This window comes from Pan troglodytes, chromosome 15 (genome assembly GCF_028858775.2).
Source record: "Pan troglodytes isolate AG18354 chromosome 15, NHGRI_mPanTro3-v2.0_pri, whole genome shotgun sequence".
In the NCBI taxonomy this organism is placed as follows: Eukaryota; Metazoa; Chordata; class Mammalia; order Primates; family Hominidae; genus Pan; species Pan troglodytes.
In genome coordinates, this window is record NC_072413.2 from 64,439,128 (window position 1) to 64,464,450 (window position 25,323).

The window sequence follows — 25,323 nt, forward strand, 5'->3', positions numbered from 1 at the left end:
TCAGATGGTCATTCCACAGCCTCTGGTAGGAGATTTGTGATTAACCATAAAATTTACTAGTAAAGGTGTCAGGTTCACATACTTTAATGAAGGTGTTATAATATTTGTTCTGATTTCTGAAATCACTTTTCAGTCCCTGGCATTTGGGAGCAAAAAAGAATCATTTTAATGAACATTAAATTACATTTTCTCCAAGTTGTAATGTTTCAACATGAAAAACTGGAGGCACCCACTAGCCAGTAATTGATAAACTAAGACCAAACCATATAAAATTGCTCATTTTTGACCTACAAAAAAATGGCAATTTCATATGGTTCAACCAAATATGCTACTAAAGACGCATAAATGATTTTTTAAACAAAGCTTCCTAAAAGTATTTTTACCCAGATATATTTGTTACATACAACATTTTGTTTTTTAATGTGGCATTATCAAGAGTTTTATAATCACTCTGGTTTAGCCTCACTATGTTCTAAGGGAATAAGTTATGTAACCTGCTCTAGGAAGTAAACGGGTTAAATGGGCAACTAGGGAAAGAGCTCCAGTGCGGAAATAATCTTATTATTCATTCAAAAAATATTTCTTGAATGCCTATTCTGTCAGACACTATACCAAGTACTGAGAACACATCAATGACCAATGTCCTTTTAAAAATTGTGGTCTAGGCCAGGCGTGGTGGCTCATGCCTGTAATCCCAGCACTTTGGGAGGCCAAGGTGGGTGGATCACTTGAGGTCAGGAGTTCAAAACAACATGGTGAAACCTCATCTCTACTAAAAATATGAAAATTAGCATGGTGGCACATGCCTGTAGTCCCAGCTACTCAGGAGGCTAAGGCACAAGAATCACTTGAACCTAGGAGGTGGGGGCTGCAGTGAGCCAAGACCGTGCCATTGCACTCCAGCCTGGGAGACAGAGTGAGACTCTATCCCAAAAAAAAAAAAAGAAAAAAAAAGAAAAAGAGAATTGGGGTCTACCTCTTTACTTAATTCTATGTAAATATTCTCATGAGTTTATTTCTTATTTATATCCTCTGGGACATGTAGCTCCAGCTCCTGGTTATGTTTTTTCTCATACTGATAAGATATGATTATTATTTATTGTCTTATATCTGATTATGACATCAAAAATATTATGTTTTGCAATTCATAAGTTTATGTTCTTCCTTATGTACCAGTATCACCCTGTTGCATTTTCTATTGTAATGAAATACATATAACATAAAATTTACTTCTTTAAACACTCTCGTTAAATATTTCTTGTTATCAAGTACATAAGAAAAGTGCATCTATGTGCATTAAATCTATGTGCTGTTAACATTGTAGATATACGTACATTGGACACCACATATCCATCTAACATGTAACAAAAGTTCAAAAAGTAGGAAGCTAAATCAAGAAGATTAGTATCTCTTTTGAGAAACTGGCAATCAACACCTGGTACCAACTTGGCAGCAATAATTTCTAGATCAGTATTTCCCAAAACTGTTTGCCCTCAAAACGCATTATAAAGTAGTGATGAAAGGTCAATATGAACCCATGAAATATAATAGTCATTTAGATTAAACAGTAGAAACAGTTTCAAGGAAACTGCCTTAAAACAATCAAAATTTTATCTACATCACAAATATGCATAAGAAAGGCTGAAGATCACTGAATAGTTGACATACATTAAAGTTTAGAATAAGTTGGTAAAATGGTAAAACCTGACTCTGCATTGACTAACAAACTGAGCACCAGTCATTTGTCCTTCAGGTAACATATACAACTTCTTTTGCTCTTAAGATTGCCCACCATTCCTTAAAGACAGACTTACATAATAAGAACAAGAGAAATGTACTTAGTATTTTTCTTACACTTATATTTTTAATGCACTTTTGAAGAAAATATTGCTAACACCAGGTTTTTGGTTTTGGTTTTGGTTTTGCTGAACCTATCAATAACTTAGGACTCTTTGGGAACATTGTTCCATATGCCATGCAAAGCTATAAAATATTAATAAAAAGGGGTTTGGCCATGTGTGGTGCATCCTCCGATTTTTAAAAAAGATTTAATGAACACTGAAAATATCTTCTAATTTTTGTGGTTGTGAGTGATCTAATTCACTTCTTTATCAGATTGGGGCATTAGATAGACAGCTAAGATGACCAGCCGGGCACGGTGGCTCACGCCTGTAATTCCAGCACTTTGGGAGGCCGAGGTGGGTGGATCACGAGGTCAGAAGATGGAGACCATCCTGGCTAACACGGTGAAACCCCGTCTCTACTAAAAATACAAAAAAAAAAAAAATTAGCCAGGCGTGGTGGCGGGCGCCTGTAGTCCCAGCTACCTGGGAGGCTGAGGCCGGGGAATGGCGTGAACCTGGGAGGCGGAGCTTGCAGTGAGATTGTGTCACTTGCAGTGAGATTGTGCCACTGCACTCCAGCCTGGGCAACAAAGCGAGACTCCGTCTCAAAAAAAATAAAAATAAAAATAAAAATAAAAATGACCAGCTAATTAATTACAGAGTTCCTTCTTTAGGCTATAGACTCCAGGAACAAGACAGTCAGAGCTCCTTGTTTATATCCCTAATCAGTTCTTTATTTATTTATACACTTAAGGCACCTAGCATAGTACTTTGCATATAGTATACGTTTAATAAACGTCTGTGGAAAAGAGGCAGTGTGGCTTAGTCAGACATTTCTGGATTCAAATCCTAACTCTACCTCTTACCAGTTGAGCAGCCATAGGCAGATTTGTTAATCTCAGAATTTGTTCATTCTGTACTGTATGATGGTGATTACTTATTCCACAGTTGCTATGAAAATTAAGAGAGATAATAAAGATAATGTGTCCAGTACAAAGTGTGGGCACATAGAAATGAATGTTAGATCCCTTCCCTTACTTTATATAATCTTCACACCAGAGTTAATCCTAAAGAAAAATTATAAAGTGAAGATCCCTTCCACTTTCCCTTTTTTACCCTTCTCCTCAGACACAGTCCTCACCATCTTGCACTGTTATTCATCTCCATTGGTACATAACTGAGATATGGCATTGTGGTCAGGAGACCTGTTTTTTTTTTTTTTTTTGAGACAGTCTTGCTCTGTTGCCCAGGTTGGAGTGCAACGGCGCAATCTGGGCTCACTGCAACCTCTGCCTCCTGGGTTCAAGTGATTCTCCTGTCTCAGCCTCTGGAGTAGCTGGGATTACAGGCGCCTGCCACCATGACTGGCTAATTTTTGTATTTTTAGTAGAGATGGGGTTTTGCCATGTTGGCCAGGCTGGTCTCGAACTCCTGATTGCAGGTGATCCACCTGCCTCAGCCTCCCAAAGTGCAGGATTACAGGCGTGAGCCACCGTACCGGGCCCTGAATTCTTATTCTATCTTGGCCCTTACTAGTTAAATGTCTTGACCAAGCCATTTGACATATCATGGGTAGGGCCTTAGACAGTTTTATTTACAGATTGGTGGGTTGGGTGTAGTAATTTAAAGCCTTATTATATTAAAACAAACATGGTTATGTTGAATCAATACAAACTTTATGCAAAGTTTTAAGATAAACCAAGAGATTTCAAAGATATTCCCACTTGTAGTGGGTTACTTTGGGCTAAGTCCCCAGATTCCTGGAGGTTCAAGTTCCCTCTCTTATCATTGGAGATACTTTGTTGAAAAAAGTTGGTGATCTTTAAGGTTTCTTTCAGCTCAGGAATTCTTTCAGCTCATCATTCTTCCCTTTCTCCCCACCAAATGTCAACTTAACCTGATAAACTAGGCATCAGGGAAAAGCTACCGCATATTGCCCAAGGCTTCCAGAGGCAATTTTCTAGGCACAAGCAATTAGCTGCCCTAGGCAAAACTGCACAGTAGGCAAAGCCTGCCTCCTCCCTCTCCTGCAGTATCCACCCCCACTACCTGCAGGCTTCCTCAACTGCCTTCAGCTTGCCAGAGCACTCACATCCACCTACGATTCTGACTTCTACCCAAGACCTAAGCTCTAAATTTCCCCTCTTCCCTCCCCCATGTAATTTTCTATTCCCTCTTTGGGGTTAGTCTCAGCTAGGTTATACAAGGTGATATGATTTGAATTTTTCTGATTGACATCTGCATTTTAAAGAAGAATATGTTAACATTAATGGCGAAATATTTATGGGAAATGTTTCTGAACCTTGAGCCATAATGAAGCCCTTTGCTCACTTTAGGTTATGAGATCTTACCCTACCAGTCTCTATCTCTTCAAAAGAAGAGTGGTAATTTCTTGTACCCATGCTTCTGAAATATTGCCAATCCCTGTTATAAATTAATCAAAGCCAATAGAGTTCTCATAGGTAACATACAAGTCATGGTTACTTTTTTTTTATTTCCATATTACTCCTTCAGTTGGAAATACCTTACTATCCTTCCTCCATCTATTTAAATTAGGGATTTCAAGCTGGTATCCAAGGATTTCTATATGACCCTAGATACATTTTTTTTGGCCATTACATTGGGCCTGTAGCAAGTAATGAGGTAGATATTACTCTTACCCAGTTAACAAAAGTAGCTAGGCTCCTATTGTGTTGTATCTAGTCTACTTCATATGTTTATGTTAACTGCACAGGGTACTTGACTTTTTGACCTCTACTCATCCTTCAAGATCTCATCTAAAAGTCATCTTTTCTACAAGGTTTGAGAATCAATCAATACTTACAGCAAGTTAGTTGCTGGTTGCATTAATCATAAGCACCTAGCTCTTATGCAGGAGCTCCTAGTCTTATGCAGGGGCTCTGAATAGAATAATTAACTGCAAATGCAATTTAGTGAAGTGGGTCTGATGGTGGAGACAGCCGATTATGGCACTAAGGAAGCAGGAGGTATGTTGGGGCTGACTGGGCTTTCATGTACCCTTAAATTGCTCAGTGAAGGATGCTGACTCTTTTACATCTGGGAGTGTTTAGTACTGCCTTGTACCTTCTAGTGACTCTGGAGGCAGTATATATCCTTATATTCTACATAGTGTGAAAAGAAAATATCTTGGGCTCCCAAAATCACTAAGCTAAAGGGAAAAGTCAAGCTGGGAACTGCTTAGGGCAAACCTGCCTCCTATTCTATTCAAAGTCACCCCTCTGCTCACTGAGATAAATGCATATCTGATTGCCTCCTTTGGAGAGGCTAATCAGAAACTAAAAGAATGCAACCATTTGTCTCTTATCCACCTATGACCCGGAAGTCCCCTCCCCACTTGGAGTTGTCCTGCTTTTCCAGATTGAACTAATGTTCATCTTACATATGTTGATTGATGTCTCATATATCCCTAAAATGTATAAAACCAAACTGTGCTCTGACCGTCTTGGGGACATGTCATCAGGCCCTTCTGAGGCTGTGTCATGGGCATGCATCCTCAACCTTGGCAAAATAAAATTTCTAAATTAACTGAGACCTGTCTCAGATTTTGGGGGTTTACATTTTGGTAACCACGTAGGGATTCTGAGTGGAAGTGCCCCTGACCTTTGAGAAATCTCTTACCAGTGCTTGGTACCAGCATGAGCTAACTTTATGGCTCAAACCAACAGGACAATTTGCTGAGGTATGGGAGCACCCCCTCCAGAGAATCCCTGATCTCCCAAAATTTGGTTAAGACCTAAAGTTTATTTTGCTGTACAACTCCCCGTTTTGTTGTTGTTGTTGTTGTTTTGTTTTTTGAAGTTCTACTTGCTTCCAACAAGGAAGACAAGTTTTCCTGCTTCCATGATGATAGAAGGCAGTTAACTCCTTTATGGAGTTTCAGCTCACTTCCAACAGGGCAGATGAGGGGTTTTTTTCCTACTTCTAGGATGGTAGACAGCCATCTTCAGCCTGAGACCCATCTCTAGGTAAGTAGCTGAATTGGGGTTTTGTCTTGGCTAAAGTTAACAACCAGCTGGTCTTAATTTCTCCTTACCATTAGAGCACTCAGTAATCATATAAGTTGTGTGATCTTTTGTTTTGCTTAACTGTTTTATGTTGTTTGTTTCTGTTTTTGTTGTTGTTTCGGTCTTTTTCTCATTGGGTTTGATCAACTCCATCTGACTTGATTAAATCCAAAGGAAGTTCCAAATTATGGGGAACAAGGCCTCTGAAGTGGCTAACTTTCCACACATACACACAAAAAGGTGGTGTGGTAGGGAGAGAAAAATTGCCAGCAAAAGGAAAAAGAAAAAGAGAAAATATTTTTTATTTTGACTACTAAGGGTCTTTATGTAAACAACAAGGCCACCTTTTTGCTAGCCAGACCAAACTGAAAGAGCATTGGCTATACTTCTGAAACAGCAGAATTTTTCCTAGCTGAAATATGGTAATGAGATTTAAAAAGATTTTTTTAAAGGAGCTCAGTGGTTAAAAGTCAGCTTAATTAAAAGCTAACATCCAAGATGTGTGTGTGTGTGTGCCTATGTGTGTGTTTGTGTGCATATGTGTGTGCTTGTGTTTAACAGGCTTTCGTGATTTTGTTTTTGCTTTTATCCTAGGACCTTGTCTTTTTTTTTTTTTTTTTTTGAGCAAAAGCATTTTTCTTCTCAGTTGACTGAATTCTGTTTTCTTCATTTACTTCTGCTGTCTCTTCTCTTGCACCTTCTACTGCATGGAGAACCTAAAATAGATTATAATAACCTAGGGTTCCTTAAAGAAAATGAAGAAGACACCAGACTCTCTTAGGGGGAGAAACATTTTTTCCTTATGGAACCCCAAGAATGTAAACAGACAAGTTCGTCTCAGCTCTTAAATTCCTTAATTTTGTATTGCGTTACCGTTTTATATTTTTACTAAAACAGTTATTGCAACAGAGGTTACTCTTGGGTTTTTAAGGAAGACTGTGGTTTAGACACTTAGAAATGTCTTTGTTTAAAAAAAATTAAGTGTACTGTAAAAGCATCACCTGGTCCAATCTCATAATAATTCTTACTTTTTGGAAACCCAGGATTCAGTGTGGGCTCTTCCCAGAGCACAGAGATCCAGTTAAAAGTTAGGTAGTCCCTATCTAAATAAAACTGATCTCCTTATACAATCCTATGATTGATTTCCACAATTTTACGTTTGATTTGGCATCCATCTTTAATCTCCCTCTAGCACCACTAGACTTTTTCTCTATGTACTTTATGATGTAAATTTTGCTATTTGATTTTCATCTGAGTTGTTTCCTTTAATATGCAAATTTAAAGCTGTTTAGCTGACAACTGCCTAGAGTCGTGAAACAGGTTATCAAGAATCTGAAAGTCTAAGATAAGAAAAAAAGAGTTTTATAAATCTCTAAGATGTATTTCTATTGGCATGCCTAATATGTCTATATATTTATGTTTTATGTACAAAATATTTCACTACAAAAAACATATAAAAGAGCTTTAATTAACTGGCTTAAGAAAATAAAAGTGCTTGAATCAAACACTTTATCAGGAAAAAAAAGACTAGCCAAATGGTTTCTCAAGTTTACATAACTTAAGTAAAATCTTTAATAAATAAGTTAGCTTTAAAATTGTTGGTAAAGTAATATTAGAAATGTCTTAAGAATTACCAGCATACATTTTTGTTTGCAATTATTAATCAAACAATTTCATACTTATCCCTACCAGATACTATAAGGTGTAAAAATTTGGCATAAGGGTTACAAAACTATAAACCCAGCCCAAGACAGAATGATCTTTGCTTGTGTAATCTTTAATAAATAAGACATTGATATTAGTTTAGTAAAAATAGCTACATCTTGAATTTAGTGAGATTACTATAACTTCTCATCTTGTGGCTTTAGGTGGTCTAGTCCATAGGCAGTAAGGTCTGTTTTGGGAAAGGACTGTTATTGTCTTTGTTTCAAAGCTAAACTATAAACTAAGTTCCTCCCAAAGTTAGTTGGGCCTATGCCCAGGAATGAACAAGGACAGCTTGGAGGTTAGAAGTAAGATGGAGTCAGTTAGATCAAATCTTTTTCACTGTCTCAGTTATAATTTTGCAATGGCAGCTCCATAACTTTAAATAATGACAATTGCAGTTTTTATAAATAATCTAGGTAAACTGTTAAAATAAATAAAATAATTAGGCAAATATAATAGGATAAATACTTGTAGACAAACTCATCATAATTTAGAATCTAAGGTTATATTAAATTAAATAATAGATATTTCATTATTTGGATATTTTCCAATAAAAATAAACTTGTAGGAAAACATTAAAAAAGTGTATCCTTTTAAAAAATGGTGAACAATTTTTGTCTAATTTAAAGCTTGAAGGTATGTATAAAACAAGGTAAAAGGAACCAAGAAGTAAAAGAGATTACTAAAGAAAGCTATAAAAATAAAGATTTTTTTTTGTAAGAAAGCTTAAAGGGAAACAATTTCATATGAGAAAGGATCTTGTATGGTAAATTTAGTCCTAGAGTAAAATGACTAGTTGTTTAAGAAAGAGGGATGTTCAGGACAAACCAGAATGTCCAAGCATATCATGAACGGTCTGTGTAAGCCACAGTAAGAGGATTTATTTTAAAAAATCTTTTATATGATCAAGTTGTCATATTATTATTTAAGTTTTGTTTGCTTAGGAAAATTCTCAGATTACTTTTTTTTAAATTAAGGTTATTACATCTGTCTAACTCTCTGATGCACCTTTAAAGTACCTGTGACACTAAGTTACAGGACTTTGACTCCTGGATCTAAAAAGAACACCAAGTCCTGCTAAATTTTAAACACCAAAAGCAATTAAAGCCCCATCTTCAGGCCCTGTAGAAGATGTCAATCAAAATAAACATTCCTAAGACACAGGGCCAGAAAGTAAAGCTATTTCAACTCAAGGCCCAGGGACTATCACAGAAAAGGTGGGCACATGAGATTGAAAGGGCTGATTTTGAAACATAAGTTCAGTTTCTCTATAAATTAGTCATTGATATTAAAGGCACCCTGATGCAAGACCAGCATATGGGCCCCTGTGTCAAATTAACAAGGTTTTCTTGAAGCATTAACTGACTCCCTAATAAAGGTTATAAAAGGCTTATGGAAGTTGTATCTTATGGTGAAGATTAAAACTTTATAGATTGTTTATAAAATTTTGAAAAACACATTTAATTGGCTTCATGCTGTTTTTATCAGGGCTTGTGGTTTGCAACATTAAGTCTCCTCTCTCAAAGAATGAAGGTTTTTGCCTTTTTGAAATCCTTGAGTTATCACTTTGGTCAAATGAATGATCCTGTTTTGTGATATCAAGAGTTTTAAACCTTTGATATTTGACAAACTTTCCAAAATCAAATTATACATTATGTCTTTTTCTAACCAAATTTATCCTTTAAGGTATTAGGTTCCCTAAAGTCCAGAAATGACATAGTCTGGCTTATTTGGTATAAAAATTATATAGGAAACATTGTCAAATATAAAATGATGTTTGGTTTTCTTTAGGCTGTATTTGTACAAATATGTTATTGGTATGTGTTCCAAAATCACAGGAAATTCCTATAATTCTTATATGACTTAGTGTTAATTATCAGGAATAATTGTAATTGTCATGTTAAATTATTGTGTGCCACAGAGGTAACAAATTTCCTTGTCACTCGTGTCTTTGACTATGGCTGCTCTAAAACCTTTTGTCATCCATGGACAATTGTTGTCTTGTTTTGGTCCTCCTTAGAAGGTGGTTTTATAATCAGCTATAGAACTCTAACAGGTGCTCTTAAATGCAGATTTCTGATAACTTTGGAAATTGTGACATTAGACTAGAGGAAAAAAACTTTCAGGACTCTCATGGAGAGCTGAAATGTTCATGAATATCAAGCAGAACAGAAGTTAACTATGTAAACTGAACTGATAGAAGACTAAAGTAATATTTTTGACTATTTGCTTTAAACATTGCTCATCTTTGTTTTTTTTTCAGAGTCAAGGAAACTTCTTTTGAGCTACTGACAGCTTTTAACAATTTTATATACTCCTATGAACAAAATTTGAAGCATATTTGTTTCTCTCTGATTTCTCCAGAATTTGGAAACTATTTGTGAGTATTCTTAACTTACACAATACAGTTATTTGCATAAGTGCAATAAGAATCTGTTTTCATTTTGCAACAGGACACAATTGGAGAAACTTGTTATTTTAATGAGGCTTTGATTGGAATGGTGTGCTTTCCTTTAAGGAATCAAACTTGACTTATGGAGCCAATAAAGCCCCTTGGGGAAACTGGCCTCATAACTTCCCTGTACAGGATTCCTGATCTGTGATAAGTAAATAATGTCACTTTCTGGCAGGCCCAGGAGCCCCAGGTTTATCTCGGGACCTCAAGAGGAAAGGATCGCCCGACTCATAGGTATTTGATGGCACAAATCCATGGCTGGGCTCAACTATAAAAAAGTCTTATCTGAGATTCCTTCTATGGAATAGAGTTCCATCAAAGCCATTTTAAAAGCCTATGTGAAAAATATTTATTCTTGCTGCACTGTATGCAAATAATTAGGCCAAGTAAAATAAAGCATATCAGTCCTATCATGACTTGTCATTAATAAAAATGGGAAACTGGGGAGAGAAAATTTATGTTTCAAAACTAAAATACATTTGTTGTTAGATTCTAGTCTTGCTTAATGTTTTTCAGTTTTATTATTTTCTACAGTTTGGACCAAATTCTAATTTTTCTTGGCTACAAGTTTTCAAAATAATGTTTTCCATTTTTTCCCCTCTTTTTCCCCCATTTTTTCTAATTTGGAGTCATTGAAAACTAAGCTGCGCTTTCATAAAGCCCTGAGAACTTAAGCTAGACAATAAACTTCAGAAGAAAATAACAGCAACCTATTTACATACATAAACCACTTTCATGCCTGTTTGCCAATGTTTGGACTTCAGAGTAATGTGGCCTATATAGATTTTCCAGGATTGTTCTTTTTGTGGTTGTTGTTTTTCTCCCTTCCTCCCCCTATTTTCTTTTCATAGGACATGAGACTTCACAACCTTCTAACAAAACTTTCCTAATAACTTGGTGCTTACCTGTCTAGGAACAAATCATCCTAGCCATGAGAGATCAGACAAAACGTGGGACCAGAGGCTCAATTTCTTCTAAAATGCTTTCTCCAAAAGATTTTACAAAAAAAAGGGGAGAAATTTGAAAGGAAAATATCTTGGTCCCCCAAAATCACTAAGCTAAAGAGAAAAGTCAAGCTGGGACTGCTTAGAGCAAGCCTGCCTCCCATTCTATTCAAAGTCACCCCTCTGCTCACTGAGATAAATGCATATCTGATTGCCTCCTTTGGAGAGGCTAATCAGAAACTCGAAAGAATACAACCATTTATCTCTTATCTACTTATGACCCAGAAGCCACCTCCCTGCTTCAAGTTATCCTGCCTTTCCAGATTGAACCAATGTTTATCTTATATATGTTGAATGACATCTCATGTCTCCCTAAAATGTATAAACCAAACTGTGCTCTGATCACCTTGGGCACACGTCGTCAGGACCTCCTGAGGCTGTGTCATGAGCACGTGTCCTCAACTTTGACAAAATAAACTTTCTAAATTAACTGAGACCTGTCTCAAATTTTGGAGGTTCACAATAGTGTCAGTATTTATACAAATTTCATTTGTATTATGCAACATCTTTGCCATCTTTTTCCCCCTTTCACATATAAACTGAGCTATTTGGACCATTTAGACCTCAGTCAGGACCCTCTCTTGCACTGCCTTTTCCCTCATCAAAGCAAAATAAGCAAAAACAGAACATCCTGCCCTCAATTCCCTCCACTGCTATCCCTCTCCCAAGAGGGTAAACATAATAATGACACTAATCATCATTAAAAAAAAATAGCATAAATCTAGGGTGTCTTGAAGCTTTGCTGTGGCCTACCAAATAAGAATCAAAATACCATTCTCCTAGTATTTGGTAACTGAACATCCTTGGACTGGAGGTTGAAAGGAGCTAATATTATTCTAAATCTTATCCTTTTGCATACAGAGAAATGGCAAAATTCCAGCATAATAATAGTGCACATTTACATAATGCCCTTTTTCACAGGCATTCATAGTGCTTTGCAAAATTTCCTGTGCATTTTCTCAGTATTAGATAAGAAGAGAAGGGAGATGATTGATTCTAGATGGGGAAAGAGGGATAGGCAAAGCCTGAATCCAAAAAAGTAAAATAAACTGTGAGACAGAAAGCTTAAGAGTGGACTCCTGACTCTGAACTTAATGTTCTTTCTACTATTCTTCTGAAGGCAATTTTTTTTCTTTTCTTGGGTCTGCTATTCAATAGCACCTAATGAATATTGAAAAGCAAAAGGAGAATGGCCCTTGACATTGAACACTACCAAAAGACATGTTTAGAAGGCAAGATTTATTAAAACTGGGTTCCAGATAAGCCTGTTTTTAAAAATTAAGAAACCAAAAGCAAGTCAAAATTAGGGAAAAATATGAAATATCTACAAAACAAGCTGGATCTTTGTGAACCCTAATGATAGAAGGTATGGAAAACTGTTAGATTAAAAAAAGACCAGACTATCCTCAAATAACCTAGAGGTAAATAGTAATACGTTATAATTCATCTGATAAATTTCTCAAAACCGTGTGTTTTATTCAGACTAGACTCACTAGGGATTTTTCAAAGTTCTAGATTTATAAGAAAAAAATACTTGAAATTGAAAAGTAGGAGTAATATATAGTGATCAAAGTTTGAGTCGATTTTTTTTCAGTAAAATGAACTAGTGATGCAATAGTTCCAGGGATTTAAAAGAGTTTCCTCAAATGTATCTGGGTGATAAGAAACACTGAAGAGAAAATAGGCCTAGTAATAAATGACAAATGAGATGAAATGAGATTTTGAAATAGTTGGGCTACTGAACTGACTTTTTAAATAGATCTTTTAACAAGAAAAACAAAAAAGGGGCTAGGGACAGAGAAGGAACAACAGTTGTCAGCAGAATGCTGATAAATAGCAAGCAAGGGAATTCAGTCCTTGCAAAAATAAGGATTTTCCAAATCAGCAAACTTGGGGGATATGCCTTGCCACGGGGGATAAGAAAGAACTGAGTAATTTATATTCTGAATCACATTTTCTCTTACGTTTTCATTCAGCCAGGATAATCAAACCATATTATAAACCCCAGAAACTGCTTTAACATGCAAAACATGCAAAACACCTGGCTTGCATTCTCACTCCTAATATCCTCAGATAATCACACATGCTTTTAACAAACAAATTTAATTATCTACAAATGCCAAGCACTCTAGTAGGTATTACAAATACAAAGAAGCATTAGCACCTTTCCCAAATCATTCCACCCACCTTGGAATTACACTCAGCTTGGAAATCATTCCATTCACCTTGGAACACTCACTCAGTTTTGACCCAGGGCCCCATCTGCCCTTCAAAGCAAGAAGGTTTGTTGAAGATCCAATGGCTGCAGGTATATGGTCTACATTTGTAGTACAGTATGAAATAAAAGAGGATACAAACAAATGGAAGAACATTCCATGCTCATGGGTAGGAAGAATGAATATCATGAAAATGGCCATACTGCCCAAGGTAATTTATAGATTCAATGCCATCTCCATCAAGCTACCAATGTCTTTCTTCACAGAATTGGAAAAAACTACTTTAAAGTTCATATGGAACCAAAAAAGAGCCTGCATTGCCAAGTCAATCCTAAGCCAAAAGAACAAAGCTGGAGGCATCACGCTACCTGACTTCAAACTATACTACAAGGCTACAGTAACCAAAACAGCATGGTACTCGTACCAAAACAGAGATATAGACCAATGGTACAGGACAGAGCCCTCAGAAATAATAGCACACATCTACAACTATCTGATCTTTGACAAACCTGACAAAAACAAGAAATGGGGAAAGGATTCCCTATTTAATAAATGGTGCTGGGAAAACTGGCTAGCCATATGTAGAAAGCTAAAACTGGATCCCTTCCTTACACCTTATACAAAAATTAATTCAAGATGGATTAAAGACTTACATGTTAGACCTAAAACCATAAAAACCCTAGAAGAAAACCTAGGCAATACCGTTCAGGACATAAGCATGGGCAAGGACTTCATGTCTAAAACACCAAAAGCAATGGCAACAAAACCCAAAATTGACAAATGGGATCTAATTAAACTAAAGAGCTTCTGCACAGCAAAAGAAACTACCATCAGAGTGAACAGGCAACCTACAGAATGGGAGAAAATTTTTGCAATCTACTCATCTGACAAAGGGCTAATATCCAGAATCTACAAAGAACTTAAACAAATTTACAAGAAAAAAACAAACAACCCCATCAACAAGTGGGCAAAGGATATGAACAGACACTTCTCAAAAGAAGACAGTTATGCAGCCAAAAGACACATCAAAATATGCTCACCATCACTGGCCATCAGAGAAATGGAAATCAAAACCACAATGAGATACCATCTCACACCAGTTAGAATGGCGATCATTAAAAAGTCAGGAAACAACAGGTGCTGGAGAGGATGTGGAGAAATAGGAACACTTTTACACTGTTGGTGGGACTGTAAACTAGTTCAACCATTGTGGAAGTCAGTGTGGCGGTTCCTCAGGGATTTAGAACTAGAAATACCATGTGACCCAGCCATCCCATTACTGGGGATATACCCAAAGGATTATAAATCATGCTGCTATAAAGACACATGCACACATATGTTTATTGCGGCAATATTCACAATAGCAAAGAGTTGGAACCAACCCAAATGTCCAACAACGATAGACTGGATTAAGAAAATGTGGCACATATACACCATGGAATACTATGCAGCCATAAAAAATGATGAGTTCATGTCCTTTGTAGGGACATGGATGAAGCTGGAAACCATCATTCTCAGCAAGCTATCACAAGGACAGAAAACCAAACACCACATGTTCTCACTCATAGGTGGGAATTGAACAATGAGAACACATGGACACAGGAAGGGGAACATCACACATGGGGGCCTGTTGTGGGGTGGGGAGAGGGGGGAGGGGATAGCATTAGGAGATACACCTAATGTAAATGACGAGTTAACGGGTGCGGCACACCAACATGGCACATGTATACATATGTAACAAACCGGCACCTTGTGCACATGTACCCTAGAACTTAAAGTATAATTTAAAAAAAAGAAAATAGTTATTTTTAACTTAAAAAGCTTATATATGTTCATTATAAAAAACTTGAAAAACTCAGAAAAATAGAATAATAATATAATCATGAAGAATATTTTGATTTTAATGCATTTTCTTCATCTTCTAAACACGCACATATATACACACATACAGACTACACTGTTCCATATTGTTTTATTTGATGTACTTTGATGTACTCTTTTTATTAAGTATCCTTCCAAATATTATTTTAATGACTCTATTGCATTCCCTTGTATGGATATATCATAATTTATTCATCCATCTCCCTGTTGTTAGAAATATAGATTGTTTCCAATTTTCACCACTCTATAATGTTCACTGATCTTTTCATCTATACTATTTTGTTAAAATGAATCACAAAATGAATTACAAAAAAATTTAGAATTCCTGAGCCAAATATTATCAATATTTCTTCAAATTTTGTGAAAAATTTAACTGTTCTCCAAAATAGAGACTAATATAATGAACTCCCTTATACAAATCATCCCACAATCAACATAAAAAATTTTGCAAAATCTTTATTTTTAAGGTTCTTGATATGCAGTACATTGTCTAATTGCTTTCCAGAAATTGACCAATTTTTATTCTCACTATCATTGTGAAGCTCCCATAAGAACTCTAACTAGAATTGTGTGTCTCTAATATCTGATCATTGTTGGCAAATATGGTTAGCTATTTCAAACCTAAGTTGTCAGAATCTTGCCTCACATTGTCCTAAGAGTCTAGTCTAGATCCTTTAAAAATTCATTTCATCTCACAATGCAGTTTCTATCTTTCAAGATTGTCTACCTTCAATTCAGCAGAGGAGCTCAGACTTCAACTGACGGTCCTTCAGCCTTTGGAAAATGGATGTGGGTAGCAGTTTCCCCTCTGTACGAGTATCTCTGGTGTAGTTGGGGAATCCAAGCTCAATTCTGATCATCCGGTTACTTATTGGAAGTAGTGTGAGTCATGATAATTGAAGGTTGTTGGCTAAGCATGGTTGTCATGCTAAGTTTCCATATGTCAGCCTTCTTCAACGTCTGTATCTTTGCTAAATAGACCAAAACTTACAATATATAATTAAATGTTACATTATATGCATCACCAAAACTAGGCCAGTCTATTTATACGGAAATTGAGTATCTTGCTAACTTACTATTTTGATTTGAAGATAGATGTTGGCACTCAAAGAATTATTATTATTATTGTATAAATAATATAATGGCTATATGGTATACTGGAAAAATCACCAAAATGGGAATAAAGAGTCAAATTCGAGACTCAACTCTGCTATTAACTAGTTATATAATGTTAGATTAGTTTTAAAATCACCCAGTATTTAATTTCGGTTTTTAAATTTACTAAACTGTCCTCTGGTTCTAAAATTCCACAAATTAAAAATGTCTTGATATAACTTATTACCCATTTACTATTAAAAATGCACTTTAAAAGATGATAGGTAGCATAGTAGTTGCTATGACATTATCTGTAGGAGTTAATGTAAGTCACCTAGTGGTGTGATGCTGATAAATGTTTTCAACAACCAGCTCTCTGGTGAAAACAGCTTGGATATGTATCTTTGGCCTGGTTCCAGAGTGTGACTATTCACCCCTGATGATTTAAAGTCACTGAATGTGGAATTGGAAACAGATAGGCACAATCATCTCACAAGCCAGTGTAAGCTGGCTCTGGCACAACACTGGCCCTGCATTTATATGGTATTCAAGGAAAAATATATTCAGCTGCAAGTAACAAACAATCTAGCTATCAGTGGCTTAAACAATAAAGGAATATATATTTTTTTCCATGTAAAAGAAGTCTGGATGTAGCGGTTCAAAGTTTGTTTCAGCAGTTCCACCATCTCAGGGTATTGGGTCAGTTTCTCCATAATTCTCTTGGCCTTCTACCTTATTGTTACAAAACAGCCAGAGTAGCTCCAAGCTTCCTGTCCTTTTAGGACCATATCCAAAGTAGAAAAGACATTGTAAAGAAAATATACTTTTTACTTGTCATTGTTTTCCTCCTTTTATTAAAGAGAAAGAAAAAATTTGCTCAGAAACCCCAGGAGGCTTCACCTCATGTTTCACTAGCCAGGACTGAATCCCATGTCCATTCTCAGACCTGTCACTGGCAAAGAGGATGTGAATTGCCACAGCTGGTTCAGATCAATTGTGATTTTAACCCTGGGACTGAACATATGGACAAAAGAGGAAGTAACATTGATGTAGGCAAATAATAGTGTTGGCTACATGTAAGAAAAGTTTCAAGCTGAAAAATGCTGATACTTGCAACTACCAACTCCAATCCAATTTGTTAATTATTGAGTCTATTCAATGGGCAAGACAAAAGAATGTATCTATCTCTCTCGGGCATGTCATAATCACATGCCCAAGAGTGGATTTATAAAGGAAGTCCCAGCATAGTCATTAAGACATTTAACCTTTTTAAACTTCTTTATGAAATTGGGAGAGTTATATTTTTAAATGTCAATCTATATCATAATTTAACTTACAAAAATTTTTAATTAATGTGAACACCTCAGATCAAGCTTTTTGACCATTTGGACAAAGCAGTAACTAGTCCTGATTTAATTTAAAAATTTAGAGTTAATATCCTAATTCAGGGCTTTATTATCATGATATATTACTATATGTAATGGCCTTCATTTAATTTTTAGTAAACGCTGCTTGGGTTATAGACCAGTTTCTAATACATGTACTCAAGTAATAAAATTTCATTTATTTAAAATGATTTTGTGGTTCATAAATAGTATTTCATTTGATATCTTATTTTATAACATTCAGAACGTTTGCCATGGTGCATCCAAACTGAAATTGGAAAGGGAGTCAGATCTGGTATATTAAACAAGTTTCAGAATAAAAATTTTTTTTACATGGAAAATGACCAGCTTATAAAGCCAGAAGATTCTCAGAGTTGTCACCTAGGGCTTACACAGCCTTTAAAAAATATACAGAACCTGTTCAGACTCTGCTTCTTTATATTTTCCTAATTATCATTTATTTATATATCATTTTTTATTTGCAAATACAAATGCAAATAAAAGATGGAAAAATGCTACTATACAGAAAAAAGGCCTAATATGACAAATGTCATTATTGAAGCAGCATATGGGGCAAGGGTACATAATTTGGTTATTTTTATTTTGTAGTGCCTAATATTGTAGATGGTTATTGTTAAATTGAGAAAATTATACCAGTGGCATACTTTAGGTTGTTCAATCATTTCAGTAGAGGTGGCAGATGAGCCTATATGAGTAGCTAACGCAGAACTAGATAATTTTTGCTCAGTTTAGACTATGGAGACTACTTTTTATTTTGGCTGTGGAATATGACTAGATTATCTAATTTGAGATGTATTATATAACCCAGGCCTTCACAAATTTTGTATTTTATCTATTTAGTACTTTTCTATGTCCCCTATAATGCCTAATCATAGGTGTCAAGAATATTTGTTCTTTTGGGTTTTCTCATTTTATTTTAAAAGTGTTACTTCTGTCATTCACTCTCTGACACACTGAATCTAAATCTATCAAATTAGGTAATAAGATCAAACTGGCATTTCATATAATTTAAGCAAAACAATCCTTGAATTACCTGGATTAAATGCCTTCTTTAAAAATCGTTATTTCATTGCAAAAAAAGAAAAACCTAGCACAGAAAAAGACTGATTGAGTATCCAAAATGACAGCCTGAAGGCCAGGTGCAGCCTCCAAGCATGTATTTACTCTACACAATATTTAAAAGTCAAAAGTCACAACAAATTCACATTTCCAGCTACTCTTGAAAATCATTAGGAACTGTCAGGATTACGTCTCTACATTTTCAGCTGGAGCTGATTCCCCATCCCCACACCCTACTGTAGACAAGGCCTCTGCTCTCCTGTAACCCTGCACAGTCCCTGCTGCAATGGGCTCAGTGCTTGCACTTAGCACTCCCACTTTGCCAGTTTCTCTCATTTAAGGCATCTAGCAGGCATGTGGTTGTGCTAGTGGTTACCTGATAAGGACACTCTCACTAAGAAGGAAGTGGGGGCTTCTTTCATCAAGGAAGGAAGATATCCCATCTAAGCCCCCTCAGGAGGAGCCTTAGAGGGGAAATCATTTTCCCCTCTAAAATTATTATGAAAATCATTTCCTAATTTTGCCTAGAGGGGATTTGCCTAGAGGGGATATCTTTTTCTAATACAAAAGGAGACTAGCAGCCCTCACAGAATTCTGATCTAAGCCTAAAAAGTCCTAAGAGCAAGAATTTTGTCTTATTTGTCTCATTTGACTTTGTAATCTTGGGGCTAGGCAGGTCTAGAACACATAATAGGATTCGAAAAATGTAAGACAAGTAAATGATTCAGCTTCTACTGTTTACCAAAAATTAGTTTGAAAGGCTCTTAAAAGATTTAAGGTATATTTGGAGGAATATTGGCACCTTCATGGTCACCAGCCTATGGGATCTGAACCTCTTTTAAAAGGAATTCTGTGGACTAGGAAGCCCTATTGACTTGGATTGCTCCACATTAATAGATTCTACTTCCTTTTCTTATTTGCTATGTGCTACTGTTCCCTGATGGAACTGAAGCCTGGGCATCCAGCTATTCCCCAAGCCTGTCTAGTCTGTCCCACATTCCTTTACCCAGATGTGTACCTAAAACCCCAATATACTTTATTAGCTGAGTGCACCAAAAATATAATAGTAAATTTCAAAAATCTACTCTGCTTCCAGAAGCAAAGTAAACTTTCTTTACAGAAACACACACACACACACACACACACACACGGTAAAGTAGAATATAGTTTTCGTTCCAATCTATTGTATTCCATACATCTTAAAAATATATACAGAGAATTATTTTTGCTCATTTGTTTACTTATTTATACTTCTCTACAAAGGATTGAGGAGGTTTATGAAAATAAGAAAAAAAATGATTAAAAAATCAGGCACAAAAAAGTATTAATTAGATTAGAAAGTCATAAACAGGGGTTGGGTCTCACATGTCTGGTCACAAAATTGCTTTGAGATCCCCTGCATACCAAAAGAAAATAAAAACAAAACCAGTTTACTGATTTGTCCCTAAGGAAAAATACATGCCAATATTTCCCCAAAGAAGCAACATTTTCTTTAGTATCTAATTCTGAAAGAAATTTATGATATGTGGACAGGAGTGGCAGCTGGGGAGAGCTGGTCATGGAAAGACGTCTTAGATAATTTTCTTTACAAATGCAGGAATGGCTTCATAAAACTTACTCAGGGTATCCCAAATGCAAGGTGAATATGTGACACAAAATGTCACACAGGAGGTAAGTTCTACAGATGCCCCCACTCCCACTCAAAAAAAACAAAAACAATTCAAGTAAACAGCTTTTGGCTGATACGCTGTGATTGGAGAAGAAACCTGGAAGCAGTAATTCTCAGTCATAGCTCCACAGATCCCGCATCAGAACCACCAGGGATTAGCGAGTGCTTTTTAAAACCTCACGTTCTTCGTATCTGCAGAGTAGGAATCTCTGGGGGATAACCCTGAGGAGATGCAGCTTTTCCAGGCTCCCCAAGTGATTCTTAAATCCCATCAGAAAGAGAACCTCTGTCCCAGAACAGTGGTCTTCAGGCTTTTTTTGCTTGTGTGTTATAAAAGAATTTTGAAAAACTAAGTACGGTGTCACATTTAAGTTGCCATCTCAATTTTTTATTCTAATTTTATACAGTTGCAAAACATATAATTTCTGGTTTATTATAATACTGATATTTTCAAATAAGTCTTATCTATCACCTTAAAATGTATCCAACGAGTCTTAAATACTCATACTTAATGAAATGTAAATAAATGAAAAACTCTTCTACAACAGTCAAAAATTTTACATTTTCTCCTTGAACTCATGTTTCCATTACACTCTCCCCATAGAAATTTATTCTAATGCAATGTATTTTATGTTTTAAAGTCTTTTTTAACATCCCATCATGCTTCTCTGCAAAATATGTACATTGAAATTTTGTTTTAGTTTTTGTGACGTTGAGACTGTGTTAACATTTCTTCAGAACTAAGTTAGCATTATAATTGTTATTAGTATACAATTAACAAAAACATACATATTATATATATTTCATAACTAATTTTTAATTATGACAATTTTTGGAAAGTGCTTCTATTAATTTGATGGATAGGCTGTTTTGTCCCTGGTTAGTTCATGTATTCATTGGTGAGTATTACTTATTACTAGAATAAGACAAGCTTAAGCATCAATTTTGTTCATATGCTTTGCTTTACATACAATACTCACTGAGTGTTTACACAAATAAGGAGATGGGAATGGAAAGTATTTTGTTATAGCAATGTCACTCAAATCTTTGAACTTATTCCGAATTATAAACCCCAAATCATAGATAATTTATCATCAAAATTTAATTTTATTAAGTTTAAGCTGACAATTTTATTAGGTCTTCCTTCAATTTTGTTAATAGCACAGAATTGGAAATCACCTAACCTGCAAAAGAATTTATAATCCAGTCATTAATAGCCATTTACTCTCTTTAATCCCAGCACCAACATTTTGAAATATGATTAGTTTAATGCTCTAGATGTGTAAAAGGGATGTGTAAAAGCCTCTAGGGCATTAAACTACCCCAAGTAAGATTCCAGATGGTTGAAAAGTATTCCATTCTTTTAACAAGTGGATGAAGCATGATTGGAAAAGGGGAGGTGGGAAAAGAGGCCAAGGGACATTCTCATGCAGATTCATTTTAGTAAAGAATATTTGTGGAAATTGAGGATCTCAGAAAAGCTTTTCTAAAAACTACTCTTGCTTCCACATTTCTCAAAAAGTCTTGAGGAAAGTTCACAAACCTCAGTTTGAAGACCACTGTGCAATGTATCTGAACACACTGAGAGAATGAATTACTTTCAAAAAGACTTCAATAATATTACAGAAAATTAACGTGTCCCAACATTTATCTCAGTCTTCTCAACTCCCTGGATTTAATCTAAATGTAGGTAGGTATAGCCTGACTTGAGATAGCTATAGCAAGGGTTAAGGAGAAGGAGCCAACAAAATGTTCATAACAAACAGCACAGGAAGATGTGGGAGATCTTTAAGAGCCAACAAGCCTTGCTGTTAGGAGAGCCAGTCCTTCTCTCCTTATTTTAATGAAATTCTTATAATTCCCCCAAGGGTTGAATTGGCTCTGGGTTGACAGGACCAGAAGGTCCTCATGTTTTCTCCCTGAGGAATTCTGTAATTTTGTTGCCACAAACAAAGCTGAGGATAGGAAAGCATCTCCTTTTTTGTTTTGTTTTGTTTAATATGAAAATAATTGCCTCTACTCTTGGAGACCTGGCTTAATTAGACTAATCTGATTTTCCACCGGCAAAACCAACACTAAAATGGTATTGCTCCAAGTTCTCTAACTATAGAGCAATCACACGTTTCCTCAACAGATACTAAAGTCAAATGCTATAATGTTGGATGAGGTCATTGTGACTAGCTTGTTATAAGGCCTATTTTAAGAGACCACATGAATTTCAGTGAATATTATGCTGTGATAGGAAGCAACAGATAGAAAGTTTACTGCAGAAAAAAATTACAGAATTGTTCCTATAATTTATCTAAACAGGATGAGTTTCCACAAGTTATTTCATAAGAACTATGTTACTTGACCATAACCTTTGTTCTTCTACCCCCACACTCCACAATATCAGACCCTGGTCTGTTTTCCCCTCTCTTAGCCACCCCCTTCCTTTTCTTCCCTGCTTAGCTTGAACACTATCATCAACCTTTTGATGGATACTCTCACCAGCACTCTCAGTGCTCCCTTGAACTTCTGCCTATCTATTCTGCCAAGTCCCAGCTCAGAGTCAAACAACCATCTGGTTCTCTCTACTATTGCTTCTAGTTTGCCAAGTACTGCTGGAGAAAATTGTGTAACTGCTGATTCATGCCATGCCAAATCTGCAATTTCCAAATTCACCTTGACCCTTTGCACTACTTGGCAATCCTTTTACTTTTGCCTGGTTGGCTTCCTTTTCCAGTGCTCAGGTGCTCTTCCAAATCTCATGTAATTACTCTTCTGAGGTTTCCTGCCACACCTCCTCAATCAAGAGATGACCTAATTTTCTACATCAGAAAAAATTTGTGTTCAATTTCCCTTCCTCCCACCTCTAATGGTCATCTACATCTTAATGTGCCCTTCCCCCTGTTCCAGGGGATCATTATCATGCTATCCCCTCTTAATACTGTTCATTGGTTTCTAAGCTATTTACTAAAAACTCTATATACATTATTACAAGGCAAATATTCTCCTTGGAATTAATATTGCAAGTTAACAAATGGGCATTGGAAAGACAGGAAATAAAAGGTGCTGATTGGCTATAGAAACAGCACATCAAAATAGCAAGTGTTGGCCTGGCGCAGGGGCTCATGCCTGAAATCCCAGCTACATGGGGGGCTGAGGCAGGAGAATCACTTGAAATCGGGAGTCGGAGGCTGCAGTGAGCCGAGATTGCACCACTGCACTCCAGCCTGGGCAACAAGAACAAAACTCCATCTCAAAAAAAAAAAAAAAAAATATATATATATATATATATAGAGAGAGAGAGAGAGAGAGAGAGAGAGAGCAAGTGTTCTTCCTCTTTGAATCATTCATAATCAAGAACAGAAATGAAGGTAAGTTGGGCTGCTACTGCCCATTAAATGTTTCAAAATTCTATCATAGTTCTGCCAACCAAGTATCACAACATGAAATTTAGAGAGGCAATACTTTAGCGATCAATGCCATTTTTGTCCTCTACTATTTGCTACCACCTGTCACATACACAGTCAAAGATGCTACTAATGATAATTCATCCAACCAGTTTCTTTTTTTTAACTGTGAGGCATTTTCTCACCCTCATTCAATCCAAACTTTTCATGGAAATTCCTAGGGCAACCAATGTGAATTATGTATGATTTGATATGGCTGTCCTAATTTAACATCATATTACACCAGGTATCATACAAAACTTACAAGTGACATATATATGTTGTAAAGGTATTTGTAGGCCAGGCATGGTGGCTCACACTTGTAATCCAAGCATTTTGGGAGGCTAAGGCAGGTGGATCATTTGAGGTCAGGAGTTTGAGACTAGCCTGGCTAAGATGGTGAAACCCCATTTCTATTAAAAATACAAAAATTAGCTGGGTGTGATGGTGCACACCTGTAATCCCAGCTACTCAGGAGGCTGAGGCACGAGAATCGCTTAAACTCGGGAGGTGGAGGTTGCAGTGAGCTGAGACTGTGCCACTGCACTCCAGCCTGGGCAACAGAGCAACACTCTGCCTCAAAAAAAAGAGAAGTATGTGTAGAGACTACCAAAGAAGTTTTGATGTAGAGGATACTTAGGAGAGCTATGTATCCTATTTAACCAGAAGCAGATCTTTGTTTTGTGGGCCCCTAAAACACATAATTTGGAGAGGTCTGTCTTTCCAAAAAAGAATACAAAATTATGAATACAAAATGAGGTTCAGGGCCTTTGGAAGAGGTCTGTGAAAATAAAGGGCTCTAAAGTTTAAGTTTCATTAGCCTCATATAAATCACCCTTTCTGTATCTGACCACTTAACTGAGGCATTAAGCAATCCTAAAACCCAAACCAAATAAACACAAACTCACTAAAATGGGAACATCTAACATGAACCAAGCTCTGTACATAATACATTTCATACTCACAACGAACCTATCAGGTCAATATTACCATTCTCACTTTTACAAAAGCAGAAACTGAGACTCAGAAAATTTAGTAACTTGCTCACAAGCAGCTCACTATGCACAGTGAAGCTGAGATCCAAACCAAAGTCTGACAAACTAAATCTTGTGTTATTTCCATTATAATACTCTCCCTTTAATGTTTCCCACAAGATAAAGGGGTTAAGTTACTTTGGAGAACACCCCTAGAAAATGGCTGGAAGTGTTCAGTTAGTACTTGACATTGACATGACTTAACTCACTTTGAGACCTTCACTAAAAATACTTCTCTAAAACTGTGTTTAAAGGGCATGAAAAAAAACAAATGTATAACTGGGTTACCTTCCAATAAGTGACATAGATGAAGACAAGAGATCTTAAGGTCCAAAAGAAATGTAGTAAAAGAAATGTAATAAAAAAGAAAATAGAAGCAGAACCAGAAAATCCTGAAGGGAGGCTAGAATTATTATACAATCTTTCAGGGAAGACTGTGGTTATGGAAGGACATACTGACGATATGGATCTTTCACAAATTAAATCCTCTTCCT

General features: G+C 36.2%; 1 long non-coding RNA gene across 1 annotated transcript in view; it reads right to left on the minus strand.

The window, feature by feature from the left end:
* LOC107968333 (uncharacterized) overlaps positions 1-25,323 on the minus strand; it is a 398,429-nt gene that overhangs the window by 349,677 nt on the left and 23,429 nt on the right. The gene's annotated exons all lie outside the window — the stretch shown is intronic.